General features: G+C 42.8%; 1 long non-coding RNA gene across 1 annotated transcript; it reads left to right on the plus strand.

Moving 5' to 3' along the window:
• Positions 1-1,105: 1,105 nt before the first annotated feature.
• LOC120102856 (uncharacterized) lies at positions 1,106-9,033 on the plus strand. Its single transcript, XR_005504716.2, has 3 exons — positions 1,106-1,482; positions 2,013-2,284; positions 4,429-9,033. It is a non-coding gene; the product is annotated as an uncharacterized LOC120102856 (long non-coding RNA).
• Positions 9,034-17,712: the final 8,679 nt, after the last annotated feature.

Below are 17,712 nucleotides of genomic sequence, written 5' to 3' on the forward strand. Positions count from 1 at the left end.
ATGTGTGTGTGAGTGTATGTGTGTGTCTGTGTGTGTATCTGTGTGTGTATCTGTGTGTGTGTGTGTGTGTACATGTACGTGTGCTTGCTTGCTTATTTGCTTTTGTTTTTAAGTTTCTCCTTTTGTTCTTCTAAAGTCCTCTGACGCACACTTTTGAAAAGACTTTCCTATTTCTTTTTCATTTTTCTTGTAGATAACACAGCGTTTGGGGAATCAATTCCCTTCCTGACATTGTGGCCAGCCCTAAGAGTATATGACAACATGCCTGTGCTCCCTGAGAATGTGGTGAAATAAGAATTTGAAGCTACCAGTATGTATGGTTTTTGTAACTGGCCAACATTATTCCTTCCAATCTTTAGTTTGTCGTTGATGTCTATATGCAGGTGAAGGCTGGCACAAGGTAAGGAAAGGCCTGTGATTGGGCAGTGAAAAAGTAAGGCGGGGGCAGAGTTTTTGTAAGGAAAAGAAAGGGGAAGAACCAAGATGGAGGCAGAGAAAGACGACCCAGATCGGTGTGGCCTTAAATGGCCCCAAGTAGTTATGAATTTTTTTTTAAGGGATGGATTTTTATAGGACAGTTTGTCTTAATCTAGGTGGGCAGTTTTTATCATTATCAATTGGTTGTGAGTTTATTATGTGGGTGTTTTGTGGATTGAGAATTTAAGATATAAATCTGATTACTAGATTACAATCTTATTGAGTTTTGATTTTAATGGGTTACTGAGAATTGTGACTATAACCACAGGGGACGGATGCTGGGAATGTGAGCAGAGTCTGCAACAACAGAGTTGCAAGAGGGAAGTTGCTGCTGGGCTCTGGGAGTAGCCAGCGCCAGCGTGAGATGGTGAATTGGGTTGAGATGCTTTGCTCTTTAAGATGAAAATACCTCACGGATGCTATGTGGCCCACCAGAGCCGGCCCTAGCGAGGGATGGTAGAGATTCTTTTATTAATATTTACGGCAACATAAGTTGGACTAAGATAGTGATGAGTTTTCTTCATCAAATGTCAAAACATATTATGATGACAGTGGCACTAGCCCGTGATCAGAATGACAGAATAATGAAACAGAAATGTCCAGAAATTGACTGGGTATGCACCTGAAGTCAGTGGGGGGAGGATGACGGAAGGGTGATTCATGCAGAATAGAAAATTGGGACACTGCCTAGCCATGGAAACAAAGATAAATTTGAATCCATGCCTAACATCTTACGCCAGTGTCGTAGTTACTATAACTGCTGCATCAGCATTCGTTTTTCGGCCAGATTTCAGTTGTCTGCAAGCCGGTCCTGCCCCATTTCTTTTTTCCTAATTAAATCTTCCTTGCCTGTGCGGGTGGTTGTGTTTCAGCCTACTTGTTCCAAATTTCGCTGACCCCACCCAAACACATTCCACAGCAGCATAAAAGATCAAAGCCAGTAAACGGGCAGCCCCCGTGGGAAAGCAGGAAGTGTATTGCTTAATCCCGCAGCCTTTAATAAAGGTATGGTCCACAATGTATCTCTCCCTCACCCTTTACCTACTGGTGAGCTCCTGTCTAGTCAACAGGAAGTTCAGACAACAGGAAGTCCAGACAACAGGAAGTTCCTGTTGACCTCTTTACCCAATAAGCCACTCCCCTGGCTCCCTGTTGGCTTCTTGTCAGAGCCTCTAACCTCTTAGAGACCTGTGAATAAAGTGAATAGAGGGCAGGGTGGCTGGGTCGGTGGCTAAGCCGTTATGGGTACATACTGACCTTGCAAAGGAGAGGACTGCAATTCCTAGAACTCACATCAGGCAGGTCATAGCCACCTGTAACTCCAGAGCTAGGGGATCCTAACTCTTCTGGCCTCTTCTGGTACCGTACCCTCTCCCCGCACCCCACCTCTCACCCCCAGTCCCCTAAGCATGTGCATGCATGTACGCTCACACACATGCATGTACTTAAAACTGATACGAATAAACCTTCCTAGTATTTTTCCACCTTACACTTTCTGGTTTCGCTTCTTCATATCTCACCTGCCACTCATCCAGACTTCACATCAGATCTCGCCTAGACCATGGCTTTCAAGGTTCTCAAGAGCAAATTAGAAACCACTGTAACAATAGAAACCACAGCAGCCAGAGTGAGTTCCAACGGAGAAAACCCCGATTACTAAAGCTGATAATCATGAAAGAACCGGGAGAAGTCACTGAAGAATGATGGCGGGACCTCAGAACGGAAAAGTCGTATTTATGAAGAACACCCAGAATCCAGGAAAGGATTCGTGGCTCCAAACAGACCAAGACCAGCAGAAGCCAGCAAAGTAGGTAACTGATTACAATCATATGCTAGAGAAGGGTATATTCCCTAGGATGAATGAGCTCCCACTGACCAAAAGAAAAAAAAATATGTAATCAATTTTTGCTCGTTATGTGACCACTCCACACTAATGTTAATTTTTTAATTTTTATTTAATTTTATTTTTGTAGGGTCTCACTGTGTAGCCCTGCAGCAGTCCTTATAGATGAGACTGACCTCAAACTCACAAAGATCTATCTGCTTCTACTTCCTGAGTACTGGAAGGTGTGCCTGGCTAAAAATGTTCCTTAAAATATCAGGAAGCATTCCTAACTCCACCCATGACACGAGACATGGAATTTAAACTGATCTGAGTCATCACGTATAGTAAATACTGCAACTACTATAGGTAGGAAAGAATTGGGGAGGCACTATAAGATCTGTATAGAATAAATCCGAAGGTCTGCCCAAGAAAATGTTAACACAGTTGCTTGTAGGGAAACTGGATGAGAGAGTAGGAGAGAGGGGGCAGGGTCACTGTCTTTCCTTTTGTGCTTTTAGAATTTTGACTCCTATGAATAAGGTTGAAATGTGAAAGAAGAAGAGGAAGAGAAAGAAAACTGTATCTTAAAAGAAATACTGTTTCATTCTCTATTCACTCTTCCATTTTGCTCAGCAGTGGCAGACCTTCCCCCAGCTCCCTGGCCTCCCTTCAAGGACTGTGTGGACTGTTCGCAATCCTCCCAATGCCCAGAGCTGGTTTTGTAGCTTATGAAATGAAAGTCAGCCTCAGAACATTGCCAAATGGTCTCGGAACACATTTTAATGCGATGTTTCTGACAGAGCAGCTGTGGCTTCATTTAGCAGAGTATTTGAACATTTTAGTCTCAATACAGCAGTTGGGTTCCTAGAACAAAAGCTGGCTGAAGGGACAAAAGTGTGAAAAGCATGAAGAGGTTAAGTCTCAGTGTGGTATTTATGTCCTGTTTTATTCTTCCAGTTAGATTTCACATTATAAACACGGGTTGCCTCCATTACAACACATAGGCATATATTTTGCTTCTCATCTCAGTTTGGGTATAATCAGTATGCACACTACATGGTATACTATAGAATGTTAAAGCTTGGAGACCCGAGAGCTCATTTAATGGGGATGATGTTTTTGCAGTCTGTTTCTGGGAAGACAAGGGATTACTGGGATCTCAGTGTGTATTTGAACCTACTGTCCATACCTGGTAGGACTCAATTGTAACAATCCATTTCAAACCCTTTCACATAGAAACCAGGGGGCTTTCTATGGACACATTTTACGTTTTCAGAGGGTGTTAAGGAGTCCTAGGGAGAGACTATAGTCTCTCAGAAACTTGATTCATCTAGTCAGAATCTCAGAAACCATCCTGGCCCACCCAAAAATGACAGGAGAGTTTATCAGCATCCCTGAAACCAGTGGTACAAATTCAGTTCCAAGACACAAAAGCTGGAGAGGATGTATTCAGGCTGACTCTCCTACACTGGTGCACACATAATATAAATTCAGCCTTCTCCAGTTTTAAAAGCAAAACACACCTTAATGGTGATTCTTACGTTTAGGTCCAACTGCCTTGAATAGCCACAGAGATCCTCTACCTTTGATAAGCTTCGAGCAACCAGGAGTTAAGGCTTTAAGTATAGCATTGTCTTTCACACTACAGCCGTCCTCGTCCCTGGAACTGCTCCTCGCTTGGTTCTGATCTCCTGATGTTGGACACACATCCAATGTGTCTGTGTTGGGCACGTAAGTTCCGTTCTTAACAGACTTTCATGTAGTAACTGTGTGAAACTTAATCTCTAGACTACACAACCACTGCAATGGGAAGACAAATTAGGACAGAACAGTTTTATCTGCACTCAGGGATACGTGAAACTTTAGAGCTCCCAGAGTGGAGAGACACGATCTGCTGAGAGCGTGAGGTAATCTTGCTCTCAGACTCTAAGGCCAGATGCTACTGCAGTTCCCTAATGTGAGCCTCCTCTCAGCCCTCACTGAAGCATGCAGGACATCCCAAACCACTGCTGGTGACCACGGGGATATTCTTGGTTTTCTTGTTTTGGTGTAAAGATTCCATTCCGAGAGGAAGCCATTTAGAGGAGAATAGATCCAGTTCTTTCCTTCTTCTCCTGGTCCTCCAGCTGGAAGGAAGAGGCATTTATCTGCTGGGTGAGTGGAAGAGAAGCTGGTATCACCAGAGTCACCAGAGGATCTGGCTCCCAAATCAGAATGAAGATGGCGTTGGTCCTTTCTTGTTTTCCCAGCTATTTCACAATTTATGGATAAAGGCTGTCTGCGCTCTGGGCTTGTGTTTGGTAAGTAACCCAGCCAGCTCTTTCCCCTGCCTCCCTATCTTACATCTCTCACTCTAGCCATCCACTCTATAGAATTCTGTATCCTGCATTTGACAAGACATGAAGCTTGACTTACTTTGGGCAACTTATGGACCAAGAGAAACTCACCATATACACAACCTTTCTCCCTAAAGACACAAGTCTAGTCTGCGGCAGAAGCAAGAAGCAGAAAATCTCACTCTGCATAAGTCTGAACCATTTTCCCCAGTGGAACCAGTTTGAAGCCCTGTTGTACCTTAGACCATATGTCTGATACTTGAAGCACTGTTTGCCTTTTATTAGCTGTATCTAGAATTGTTAGACTACAGAGCAGGAGGAAATTGTATTAACAAGGCTCCTACAAACCTCCAACATCCACCACAGAGCATAAACCCTTTCTTCCCTGTATGAAAGGCAAGACAAGCTGTTCACCTGTCTGCCTAGCAAAGTCATATGAACCTACCAATTGTGCTAGAGGCTCTGGAAGGAGGGACATCATGGCTATTTGTCTATAGCTTAGAGCGTTGGATAGGCAGCCTACACGATGAGCATCAATGTCCTGAACCTGGATGTGCTGTGCACTGGAGTCAGTCAAACTCCAGTTTCAATTTTTAACTCCTCAAGCTGGTGTGTGTGTAACTCAAGTAAGCTGCTTGAGTTCTCTGACGCTCCTCTTCCTTTATCAACAAATACAAATGGTTATTCTTTCCTTGTGAGTTTTGCGTTTAAGATTATTTTAAATCATGTACAACACTTGGCACATAGTCCACATTCAGTACGTGAGCCTAGAAGTCTAGGTATATATGGTACTGTGAGAAATTACCCTTGAATCCATAGGACCCTGCCTGCTCCAGAACAGGATAGGCAGCCTCATGCCAAGAGCTGCCTTCCTGAGTGCTTGTCTCCTGCTTGCTACAGGCATGTGGTGCTGAGAGTGATCTGAATAGCAAGAGGCTTTTTAGAACCATCAGGAGGAAGGCAAATATGGCCACATGAGCTCTTAATCCATTGGTCTTTGGGTGGTAATAAAGTTCTTGAGAGGATCTGGCACAGTGAAGAGAGAGTGCCGCCAGAAGTGGCTTTCAGTGACAGCTTCTCAACCAAGGAGCAAGAAAAGCTGGCAGGGGTAGGGTAACACTGGCAGGCATGATGTATGAAAAGATTCTTAAGTGCCAGTAGACATTTCTAATGCCTGCCTTATGATTTGCATGCACCCTGTCTCCCACTGGCTCTTGTATTGAAACAGTTGGTCCTGAGGTGGTGACGGTATTTATGGAGACTGTGAGATCTAGGAAAGCCTAGGGGAATTGCTAGGGTGCAGAACTTGGGAATCAGCTCAACCCTACTTCTGGGCCCAGTCTCTCTGATGGACTGCATCCTCTGGACTTGTAGACAAGATAGATCTTCCATATCTTTAGTTGTTTCTTATCAGATATTTGGGCAATTAGGAAAATTAGCTAAGGCAGTATTCCTGAGTCAGTTCAGCATGGCCTTGCCCTGAACCAGTTGTAGCTGGCAGCAGCTGTAGCACGGAACACTCACAACTTCGGGAGCTGCACTGGGGACCACTAATAGGAGCTTTGTATAAACAATGGCAATGCAGTGCACGGTTCAGGGCCAAGGCTCTGTGAACCATTAGGTAGGAGGGCTCAAGGATACAGGATGGTAGTGACTATCAACATCTCCATTGTTTTGATCCATGAGTGTGTCAGTTCCTTAGGACTTCTGTAATAAAGGATGACGCAGACAACTAAACTTACTTCCTCACAGTTCTGAGGAGGAAAAGGCCAAGGTCAAACTGTTGACAAAGTAGGGTGACAAAGACTTCACTGCCTGAAGTCTGTAGGGGAAAATCTGTCCCATGATTCTCTTCTAGTTTCTGCTGGTTTTCTCACAATTTTTGTCTTCCTTAGCTTTGCTTTGTATCTTCCTATGTGGGCGTCTTCCTCCGTCTTCAAAGTTCCCCCTTTTCCGAGACTGTCGGTCACACTGGACTAGCACCATCCTAATAATTACATTTTAGCTTGACCTTCCCCCCCCCCCCACAAAGCCCCAACTTTCAGATGAGCTAATCCTGTGAGGTAGTGGCAGTTGGGACATTGACATATCTTTTCATCGACATGCCTTTTCAGGGGAACTCAGCAACAAGCTGGCCCCAGAAGCAGCAGTTGGCCATTAAAGGTCTCTGGGATTATGTGACATTAGTCTGGAATGCCACTTCTGTAAGGGTTTCGTTCTCACCCCACTGGGAGGACGATGCACCCAGGCATACACAAAGTGACATTTAAAATGTTCCAGACAGATATGAGAATTACCCAGTCTAAATGTCTAAATAATAATGTTTTATGCTTTACCCAAAAACAGCTCTAAGAAAGATGGGTCACGGGCATCAGATATAAATTATTTTTAAGAATTGTTTTAGCAAACCCCGTGGGAGAGAGACCTCACCGCCTGATCAGGTGGGCACTCCTGAGGCTGCAGAGCGGAGGAGACCACCAACACTGCCCACCCCTGCCCACATCCCTGGCCCAAGAGGCAACTGTATAAGGCCTCTGGGTTCCCGTAGGGGAGGGCCCGGGAGCGGCAGGACCCCTGCGCCTGAGACACTGCCGGAACCTGAAGGAAACAGACCGGATAAACAGTTCTCTGCACCCAAATCCCGTGGGAGGGAGAGCTGAACCTTCAGAGAGGCGGACACGCCTGGGAAACCAGAAGAGACTGCACTCTGTGCACATCCAGGCGCCAGAGGAAAACACCAAACGCCATCTGGAACCCTGGTGCATGGAGGCTCCCGGAAAGAGCGGCGCAGATCTTCCCGGTTGCTGCCACAGCGGAGAGGACTTAGGCAGTACCCCACGAGCAAACTTGAGCCTTGGAACTGCAGGTAGGACCAACTTTTCCCCTGCAAGAAACCTGCCTGGTGAACTCAGGACACACAGAGGCAAAATTCCTCTAAGGCCGGGCACTTCCTGTGTTTACCGGAAGTCCCACACCGGCGGATCCCGGACCACAGCAGCTCCCTGCTCCCAAACCCCGTGGGAGAGAGACCTCACCGCCTGATCAGGTGGGCACTCCTGAGGCTGCAGAGCGGAGGAGACCACCAACACTGCCCACCCCTGCCCACATCCCTGGTCCAAGAGGCAACTGTATAAGGCCTCTGGGTTCCCATAGGGGAGGGCCCGGGAGCGGCAGGACCCCTGCGCCTGAGACACTGCCGGAACCTGAAGGAAACAGACCGGATAAACAGTTCTCTGCACCCAAATCCCGTGGGAGGGAGAGCTGAACCTTCAGACAGGCGGACACGCCTGGGAAACCAGAAGAGACTGCACTCTGTGCACATCCAGGCGCAAGAGGAAAACACCAAACGTCATCTGAAACCCTGGTGCACGGAGGCTCCCGGAAGGAGCGGCACAGATTTTCCCGGTTGCTGCCACAGCGGAGAGGACTTAGGCAGTACCCCACGAGCAAACTTGAGCCTTGGAACCACAGGTAGGACCAACTTTTCCCCTGCAAGAAACCTGCCTGGTGAACTCAAGACACAGGCCCACAGGAACAGCTGAAGACCTGTAGAGAGGAAAAACTACACGCCCGAAAGCAGAACACTCTGTCCCCATAACTGGCTGAAAGAAAACAGGAAAACAGGTCTACAGCACTCCTGACACACAGGTTATAGGACAGTCTAGCCACTGTCAGAAATAGCAGAACAAAGTAACACTAGAGATAATCTGATGGCGAGAGGCAAGCGCAGGAACCCAAGCAACAGAAACCGAGACTACATGGCATCATCGGAGCCCAATTCTCCCACCAAAGCAAACACGGAATATCCAAACACACCAGAAAAGCAAGACCTAGTTTCAAAATCATATTTGATCATGATGCTGGAGGACTTCAAGAAAGACATAAAGAACTCCCTTAGAGAACAAGTAGAAGCCTACAGAGAGGAATCGCAAAAATCCCTGAAAGAATTCCAGGAAAACACAATCAAACAGTTGAAGGAATTAAAAATGGAAATAGAAGCAATCAAGAAAGAACACATGGAAACAACCCTGGACATAGAAAATCAAAAGAAAAGACAAGGAGCTGTAGATACAAGCTTCACCAACAGAATTCAAGAGATGGAAGAGAGAATCTCGGGAGCAGAAGATTCCATAGAAATCATTGACTCAACTGTCAAAGATAATGTAAAGTGGAAAAAGCTACTGGTCCAAAACATACAGGAAATCCAGGACTCAATGAGAAGATCAAACCTAAGGATAATAGGTATAGAAGAGAGTGAAGACTCCCAGCTCAAAGGACCAGTAAATATCTTCAACAAAATCATAGAAGAAAACTTCCCTAACCTAAAAAAAGAGATACCCATAGGCATACAAGAAGCCTACAGAACTCCAAATAGATTGGACCAGAAAAGAAACACCTCCCGTCACATAATTGTCAAAACACCAAACGCACAAAATAAAGAAAGAATATTAAAAGCAGTAAGGGAAAAAGGTCAAGTAACATATAAAGGCAGACCTATCAGAATCACACCAGACTTTTCGCCAGAAACTATGAAGGCCAGAAGATCCTGGACAGATGTCATACAGACCCTAAGAGAACACAAATGCCAGCCCAGGTTACTGTATCCTGCAAAACTCTCAATTAACATAGATGGAGAAACCAAGATATTCCATGACAAAACCAAATTTACACAATATCTTTCTACAAGTCCAGCACTACAAAGGATAATAAAGGGTAAAGCCCAACATAAGGAGGCAAGCTATACCCTAGAAGCAAGAAACTAATCATCTTGGCAACAAAACAAAGAGAATGAAAGCACACAAACATAACCTCACTTCCAAATATGAATATAACAGGAAGCAATAATCACTATTCCTTAATATCTCTCAATATCAATGGCCTCAACTCCCCAATAAAAAGACATAGATTAACAAACTGGATACGCAACGAGGACCCTGCATTCTGCTGCCTACAGGAAACACACCTCAGAGACAAAGACAGACATTACCTCAGAGTGAAAGGCTGGAAAACAATTTTCCAAGCAAATGGTCAGAAGAAGCAAGCTGGAGTAGCCATTCTAATATCAAATAAAATCAATTTCCAACTAAAAGTCATCAAAAAAGATAAGGAAGGACACTTCATATTCATCAAAGGAAAAATCCACCAAGATGAACTCTCAATCCTAAATATCTATGCCCCAAATACAAGGGCACCTACATATGTAAAAGAAACCTTACTAAAGCTCAAAACACACATTGCACCTCACACAATAATAGTGGGAGATTTCAACACCCCAGTCTCATCAATGGACAGATCATGGAAACAGAAATTAAACAGAGATGTAGACAGACTAAGAGAAGTCATGAGCCAAATGGACTTAACGGATATTTATAGAACATTCTATCCTAAAGCAAAAGGATATACCTTCTTCTCAGCTCCTCATGGTACTTTCTCCAAAATTGACCATATAATTGGTCAAAAAACGGGCCTCAACAGGTACAGAAAGATAGAAATAATCCCATGCGTGCTATCGGACCACCACGGCCTAAAACTGGTCTTCAATAACAATAAGGGAAGAATGCCCACATATACGTGGAAATTGAACAATGCTCTACTCAATGATAACCTGGTCAAGGAAGAAATAAAGAAAGAAATTAAAAACTTTTTAGAATTTAATGAAAATGAAGGTACAACATACCCAAACTTATGGGACACAATGAAAGCTGTGCTAAGAGGAAAACTCATAGCGCTGAGTGCCTGCAGAAAGAAACAGGAAAGAGCATATGTCAGCAGCTTGACAGCACACCTAAAAGCTCTAGAACAAAAAGAAGCAAATACACCCAGGAGGAGTGGAAGGCAGGAAATAATCAAACTCAGAGCTGAAATCAACCAAGTAGAAACAAAAAGGACCATAGAAAGAATCAACAGAACCAAAAGTTGGTTCTTTGAGAAAATCAACAAGATAGATAAACCCTTAGCCAGACTAACGAGAGGACACAGAGAGTGCGTCCAAATTAACAAAATCAGAAATGAAAAGGGAGACATAACTACAGATTCAGAGGAAATTCAAAAAATCATCAGATCTTACTATAAAAACCTATATTCAACAAAACTTGAAAATCTTCAGGAAATGGACAATTTCCTAGACAGATACCAGGTATCGAAGTTAAATCAGGAACAGATAAACCAGTTAAACAACCCCATAACTCCTAAGGAAATAGAAGCAGTCATTAAAGGTCTCCCAACCAAAAAGAGCCCAGGTCCAGACGGGTTTAGTGCAGAATTCTATCAAACCTTCATAGAAGACCTTATACCAATATTATCCAAACTATTCCACAAAATTGAAACAGATGGAGCCCTACCGAATTCCTTCTATGAAGCCACAATTACTCTTATACCTAAACCACACAAAGACCCAACAAAGAAAGAGAACTTCAGACCAATTTCCCTTATGAATATCGACGCAAAAATACTCAATAAAATACTGGCAAACCGAATTCAAGAGAACATCAAAACAATCATCCACCATGATCAAGTAGGCTTCATCCCAGGCATGCAGGGATGGTTTTATATAAGGAAAACCATCAACGTGATCCATCATATAAACAAACTGAAAGAACAGAACCACATGATCATTTCATTAGATGCTGAGAAAGCATTTGACAAAATTCAACACCCCTTCATGATAAAAGTCCTGGAAAGAATAGGTATTCAAGGCCCATACCTAAACATAGTAAAAGCCATATACAGCAAACCAGTTGCTAACATTAAACTAAATGGAGAGAAACTTGAAGCAATCCCACTAAAATCAGGGACTAGACAAGGCTGCCCACTCTCTCCCTACTTATTCAATATAGTTCTTGAAGTTCTAGCCAGAGCAATCAGACAACAAAAGGAGATCAAGGGGATACAGATCGGAAAAGAAGAAGTCAAAATATCACTATTTGCAGATGACATGATAGTATATTTAAGTGATCCCAAAAGTTCCACCAGAGAACTACTAAAGCTGATAAACAACTTCAGCAAAGTGGCTGGGTATAAAATTAACTCAAATAAATCAGTTGCCTTCCTCTATACAAAAGAGAAACAAGCCGAGAAAGAAATTAGGGAAACGACACCCTTCATAATAGACCCAAATATTATAAAGTACCTCGGTGTGACTTTAACCAAGCAAGTAAAAGATCTGTACAATAAGAACTTCAAGACACTGAGGAAAGAAATTGAAGAAGACCTCAGAAGATGGAAAGATCTCCCATGCTCATGGATTGGCAGGATTAATATAGTAAAAATGGCCATTTTACCAAAAGCAATCTACAGATTCAATGCAATCCCCATCAAAATACCAATCCAATTCTTCAAAGAGTTAGACAGAACAATTTGCAAATTCATCTGGAATAACAAAAATCCCAGGATAGCTAAAGCTATCCTCAACAATAAGAGGACTTCAGGGGGAATCACTATCCCTGAACTCAAGCAGTATTACAGAGCAATACTGATAAAAACTGCATGGTATTGGTACAGAGACAGACAGATAGACCAATGGAATAGAATTGAAGACCCAGAAATGAACCCACACACCTATGGTCACTTGATTTTTGACAAAGGAGCCAAAACCATCCAATGGAAAAAAGATAGCATTTTCAGCAAATGGTGCTGGTTCAACTGGAGGGCAACATGTAGAAGAATGCAGATCGATCCATGCTTATCACCCTGTACAAAGCTTAAGTCCAAGTGGATCAAGGACCTCCACATCAAACCAGACACACTCACACTAATAGAAGAAAAACTAGGGAAGCATCTGGAACACATGGGCACTGGAAAAAATTTCCTGAACAAAACACCAATGGCTTATGCTCTAAGATCAAGAATCGACAAATGGGATCTCATAAAACTGCAAAGCTTCTGTAAGGCAAAGGACACTGTGGTTAGGACAAAACGACAACCAACAGATTGGGAAAAGATCTTTACCAATCCTATAACAGATAGAGGCCTTATATCCAAAATATACAAAGAACTCAAGAAGTTAGACCGCAGGGAAACAAATAACCCTATTAAAAAATGGGGTTCAGAGCTGAACAAAGAATTCACAGCTGAGGAATGCCGAATGGCTGAGAAACACCTAAAGAAATGTTCAACATCTTTAGTCATAAGGGAAATGCAAATCAAAACAACCCTGAGATTTCACCTCACACCAGTGAGAATGGCTAAGATCAAAAACTCAGGTGACAGCAGATGCTGGCGAGGATGTGGAGAAAGAGGAACACTCCTCCATTGTTGGTGGGATTGCAGACTGGTAAAACCATTCTGGAAATCAGTCTGGAGGTTCCTCAGAAAATTGGACATTGAACTGCCTGAGGATCCAGCTATACCTCTCTTGGGCATATACCCAAAAGATGCCTCAACATATAAAAGAGACACGTGCTCCACTATGTTCATCGCAGCCTTATTTATAATAGCCAGAAACTGGAAAGAACCCAGATGCCCTTCAACAGAGGAATGGATACAGAAAATGTGGTACATCTACACAATGGAATATTACTCAGCTATCAAAAACAACGAGTTTATGAAATTCGTAGGCAAATGGTTGGAACTGGAAAATATCATCCTGAGTGAGCTAACCCAATCACAGAAAGACATACATGGTATGCACTCATTGATAAGTGGCTATTAGCCCAAATGATTGAATTACCCTAGATCCCTAGAACAAACGAAACTCAAGACGGATGATCAAAATGTGAATGCTTCACTCCTTCTTTAAATGAGGAAAAAGAATACCCTTGGCAGGGAAGGGAGAGGCAAAGATTAAAACAGAGACTGAAGGAACACCCATTCAGAGCCTGCCCCACAGGTGGCCCATACATATACAGCCACCCAATTAGACAAGATGGATGAAGCAAAGAAGTGCAGACCGACAGGAGCCGGATGTAGATCGCTCCTGAGAGACACAGCCAGAATACAGCAAATACAGAGGCGAATGCCAGCAGCAAACCACTGAACTGAGAATAGGTCCCCCGTTGAAGGAATCAGAGAAAGAACTGGAAGAGCTTGAAGGTGCTCGAGACCCCAAAAGTACAACAATGTCAAGCAACCAGAGCTTCCAGGGACTAAGCCACTACCTAAAGACTATACATGGACTGACCCTGGACTCTGTCCCCATAGGTAGCAATGAATATCCTAGTAAGAGCACCAGTGGAAGGGGAAGCCCTGGGTCCTGCTAAGACTGAACCCCCAGTGAACTAGACTATGCGGGGAGGGTGGCAATGGGGGGAGGTTTGGGAGGGGAACACCCACAAGGAAGGGGAGGGGGGAGGGTGATGTCTGTCCGGAAACCGGGAAAGGGAATAACACTTGAAATGTATATAAGAAATACTCAAGATAATAAAAAAAAATAAATAAAATAAAATAAAAAAAAAAAGAAGAGGTTCTAAAATCTTCACAACATGTCAATCAGAAGGCAGTATATTCTCAATTGTGGTTACAATTTGACATCTAGCTAATGTCAAATTGACAAATTAATAATCAACACAAATCATTATTCAAAATCAAATAAATGTATCACTATGAAGCCATAACCTTACCTTTCTTTGTTTTCATCAAGGCCTCAATTAAATGTGTGATACTTTAATGTAGACATTTTTAAATGGCTTTAATTTTTTTTTAATTTAAACACTTGGGATTTTCTGTCTCATTAAAGTAGTCTGTCTGTTCAAAAAAAAAAGAATTGTTTTAGCTTTTTCATTAATTTATTTTTTATTTAAAGAATGTTCACATCATTTTTTAGCATAATCTTTTCCCCTCTCCAACTCCTCTAGATCCTCTCCACCTACTTCCCCACCCACCCTTCACCCCCCCCTCTCTCCCTCTCTCTCCTCTCTCTCTCTCTCTCTCTCTCTCTCTCTCTCTCTCTGTACCTCTCTCTTTCTCTCCTTTCCTCTCTCATTCCCTCCCTCTTTACTCTTTGAGAGTTCATAGCACTGATTTTCAGAGTGGTTGTACCGATGGCAATCCTTTCAGCAGCGAAGGAGAATTTCCCCAAATCTTCTCCATCACTTGTGGTCAGTCTTAGACATTCTGACCCAGGCAAGATGAAATCTCAAAGTACTTTTCAAACGCATTCCATCAATTTCTAAGGATGCTGAGCTGTTTCTTAGCCATTTTTACTTCTTTTGAGAACTCTCTGTTCAGTTCCATGGGACATTTTTAATTTGGCCGTGAGTTCTCTTGAATCATTGCCTTTTGTGTTCATTATATATTGTGGATATGAATCCTCTGTCAGATGTGTAGCTGGCAAAAATCCTCTCCCATTTTGTGGGCTTCCTAGTCACTTGATTGAATTTTCCCTTTGCTATGTAGAAGCCTTTTTAGTTTTATGGAGTCCCATTGGTCAACTGTTGGCGTTTATTCTTGAGAAAATGAAATCCTATATATACAACTTGTAGGGTACTGCCTACGTTTTTGAGACCTACCGTTTATGACCTAGATATCCTGCCTCTTGGTATATTCTCAAAGGACTCAACATCCTGTTTTACTTGTTTGCCCGTGTACATTTCCATTCCATTCACAATAGTTATGAAAAAGAAACAAATGTCCTTCAACTTTGGAATGCACAATGGAAATGTGAAACATATACACTGTGGACTGATACTTGGCAGTTTAAAAGAAAAAGAAAATTTCAGGTAAATGGGTAGAACTAGAAAATACTATATCAAGTGAAGTAAGTCAGACCCAGAAGGACAAACTCTGCAACACGCTCTCCATTTGTTGGTCCTAGCTCCAAACCTTTGGATGTAACACACCTAGATAACATGAATAACAGGAAAGGAATCGTGTTGCAGAGCTTTCCAGTAAGGGGAGCTCCAGAAGGGCAATAGCAGGACACCAGTGCTACAGAGGAGGAAACTGGACAAACGGGACGGGAGCAGAGACTTCCTTGGGTAGCATGAGAGGGTGGCACAGAGAGAGAGGGAAGGGAAGAGAGAGAAATAACCCTAGGGAAGTTTGAAAAAGTCACAAGGAATCATATTATTCTATGCTTAATTATGATTCCATGCATATAAATATATTATATACACAAATAAAAATATATATTGGGATGACAGTGCTTCCTCCAAAAGCAACAGACTATTTAACGAAAATTCCAGTGCCACCCATGGGAAACCTCCTTTTGAGTTGATGGTCAGGGGAGTCCAGGAGATCCTTAAAACAGTATAGGATATTGTTGTGGCTCTTGGTTTCCATTCTGGATAATTTTATGACAACTTGACCCAAGCTAAAATCATCTGAGAGAGGGGAACCTCAATTAAGAAAATGCCTACATAAAATTGAGCTGTAGACAAGTCTGTAGGGGAGCAGTTCTTAACCTGTGGTTCACAACCCCTTTAGGTGGGGGGACATACATACTCTGTATATCAGATATTTAGATTATGATTCATAACAGTAGCACAATTACAGTAATAAAGTAGTAACAAAATAATTTTATGGTTAGGGGTCACCATAACATGAAGAACTGTATTAAATGTTCACAGATTAGGAAGGTTAAGAACTACAGGGCATTTTCTTCTTTTTTTTTTCTTTTATTAACTTGAGTATTTCTTATATACATTTCTTTTTTTTTTTAAGAAAACCCTATAGTTCTTTGTTTGACTGTCCCTAGTCACATTTATTTCCTCCAACACTCCATTAGAGGACACAACCTTTGATATTTTTTTTTTATTAACTTGAGTATTTCTTATATACATTTCGAGTGTTATTCCCTTTCCCGGTTTCCGGGCAAACATCCCTCTCCCCCCTCCCCTTCCTTATGGGTGTTCCCCACCCAACCCTCCCCCCATTGCCGCCCTCCCCCCCATAGTCTAGTTCACTGGGGGTTCAGTCTTAGCAGGACCCAGGGCGTCCCCTTCCACTGGTGCTCTTACTAGGATATTCATTGCTACCTATGGGGTCAGAGTCCAGGGTCAGTCCATGTATAGTCTTTAGGTAGTGGCTTAGTCCCTGGAAGCTCTGGTTGCTTGGCATTGTTGTACATATGGGGTCTCGAGCCCCTTCAAGCTCTTCCAGTTCTTTCTCTGATTCCTTCAACGGAGGTCCTATTCTCAGTTCAGTGGTTTGCTGTTGGCATTCGCCTCTGTATTTGCTGTATTCTGGCTGTGTCTCTCAGGAGCGATCTACATCCGGCTCCTGTCGGTCTGCACTTCTTTGCTTCATCCATCTTGTCTAATTGGGTGGCTGTATATGTATGGGCCACATGTGGGGCAGGCTCTGAATGGGTGTTCCTTCAGTCTCTGTTTTAATCTTTGCCTCTCCCTTCCCTGCCAAGTGTATTCTTTTTCCTCATTTAAAGAAGGAGTGAAGCATTCACATTTTGATCATCCGTCTTGAGTTTCGTTTGTTCTAGGGATCTAGGGTAATTCAAGCATTTGGGCTAATAGCCACTTATCAATGAGTGCATACCATGTATGTCTTTCTGTGATTGGGTTAGCTCACTCAGGATGATATTTTCCAGTTCCAACCATTTGCCTACGAATTTCATAAACTCGTTGTTTTTGATAGCTGAGTAATATTCCATTGTGTAGATGTACCACATTTTCTGTATCCATTCCTCTGTTGAAGGGCATCTGGGTTCTTTCCAGTTTCTGGCTATTATAAATAAGGCTGCGATGAACATAGTGGAGCACGTGTCTCTTTTATATGTTGAGGCATCTTTTGGGTATATGCCCAAGAGAGGTATAGCTGGATCCTCAGGCAGTTCAATGTCCAATTTTCTGAGGAACCTCCAGACTGATTTCCAGAATGGTTTTACCAGTCTGCAATCCCACCAACAATGGAGGAGTGTTCCTCTTTCTCCACATCCTCGCCAGCATCTGCTATCACCTGAGTTTTTGATCTTAGCCATTCTGACTGGTGTGAGGTGAAATCTCAGGGTTGTTTTGATTTGCATTTCCCTTATGACTAAAGATGTTGAACATTTCTTTAGGTGTTTCTCAGCCATTCGACATTCCTCAGCTGTGAATTCTTTGTTTAGCTCTGAACCCCATTTTTTGATAGGGTTATTTGTTTCCCTGCGGTCTAACTTCTTGAGTTCTTTGTATATTTTGG

Source organism: Rattus norvegicus, chromosome 5 (assembly GCF_036323735.1).
Source record: "Rattus norvegicus strain BN/NHsdMcwi chromosome 5, GRCr8, whole genome shotgun sequence".
Taxonomy (NCBI): Eukaryota; Metazoa; Chordata; class Mammalia; order Rodentia; family Muridae; genus Rattus; species Rattus norvegicus.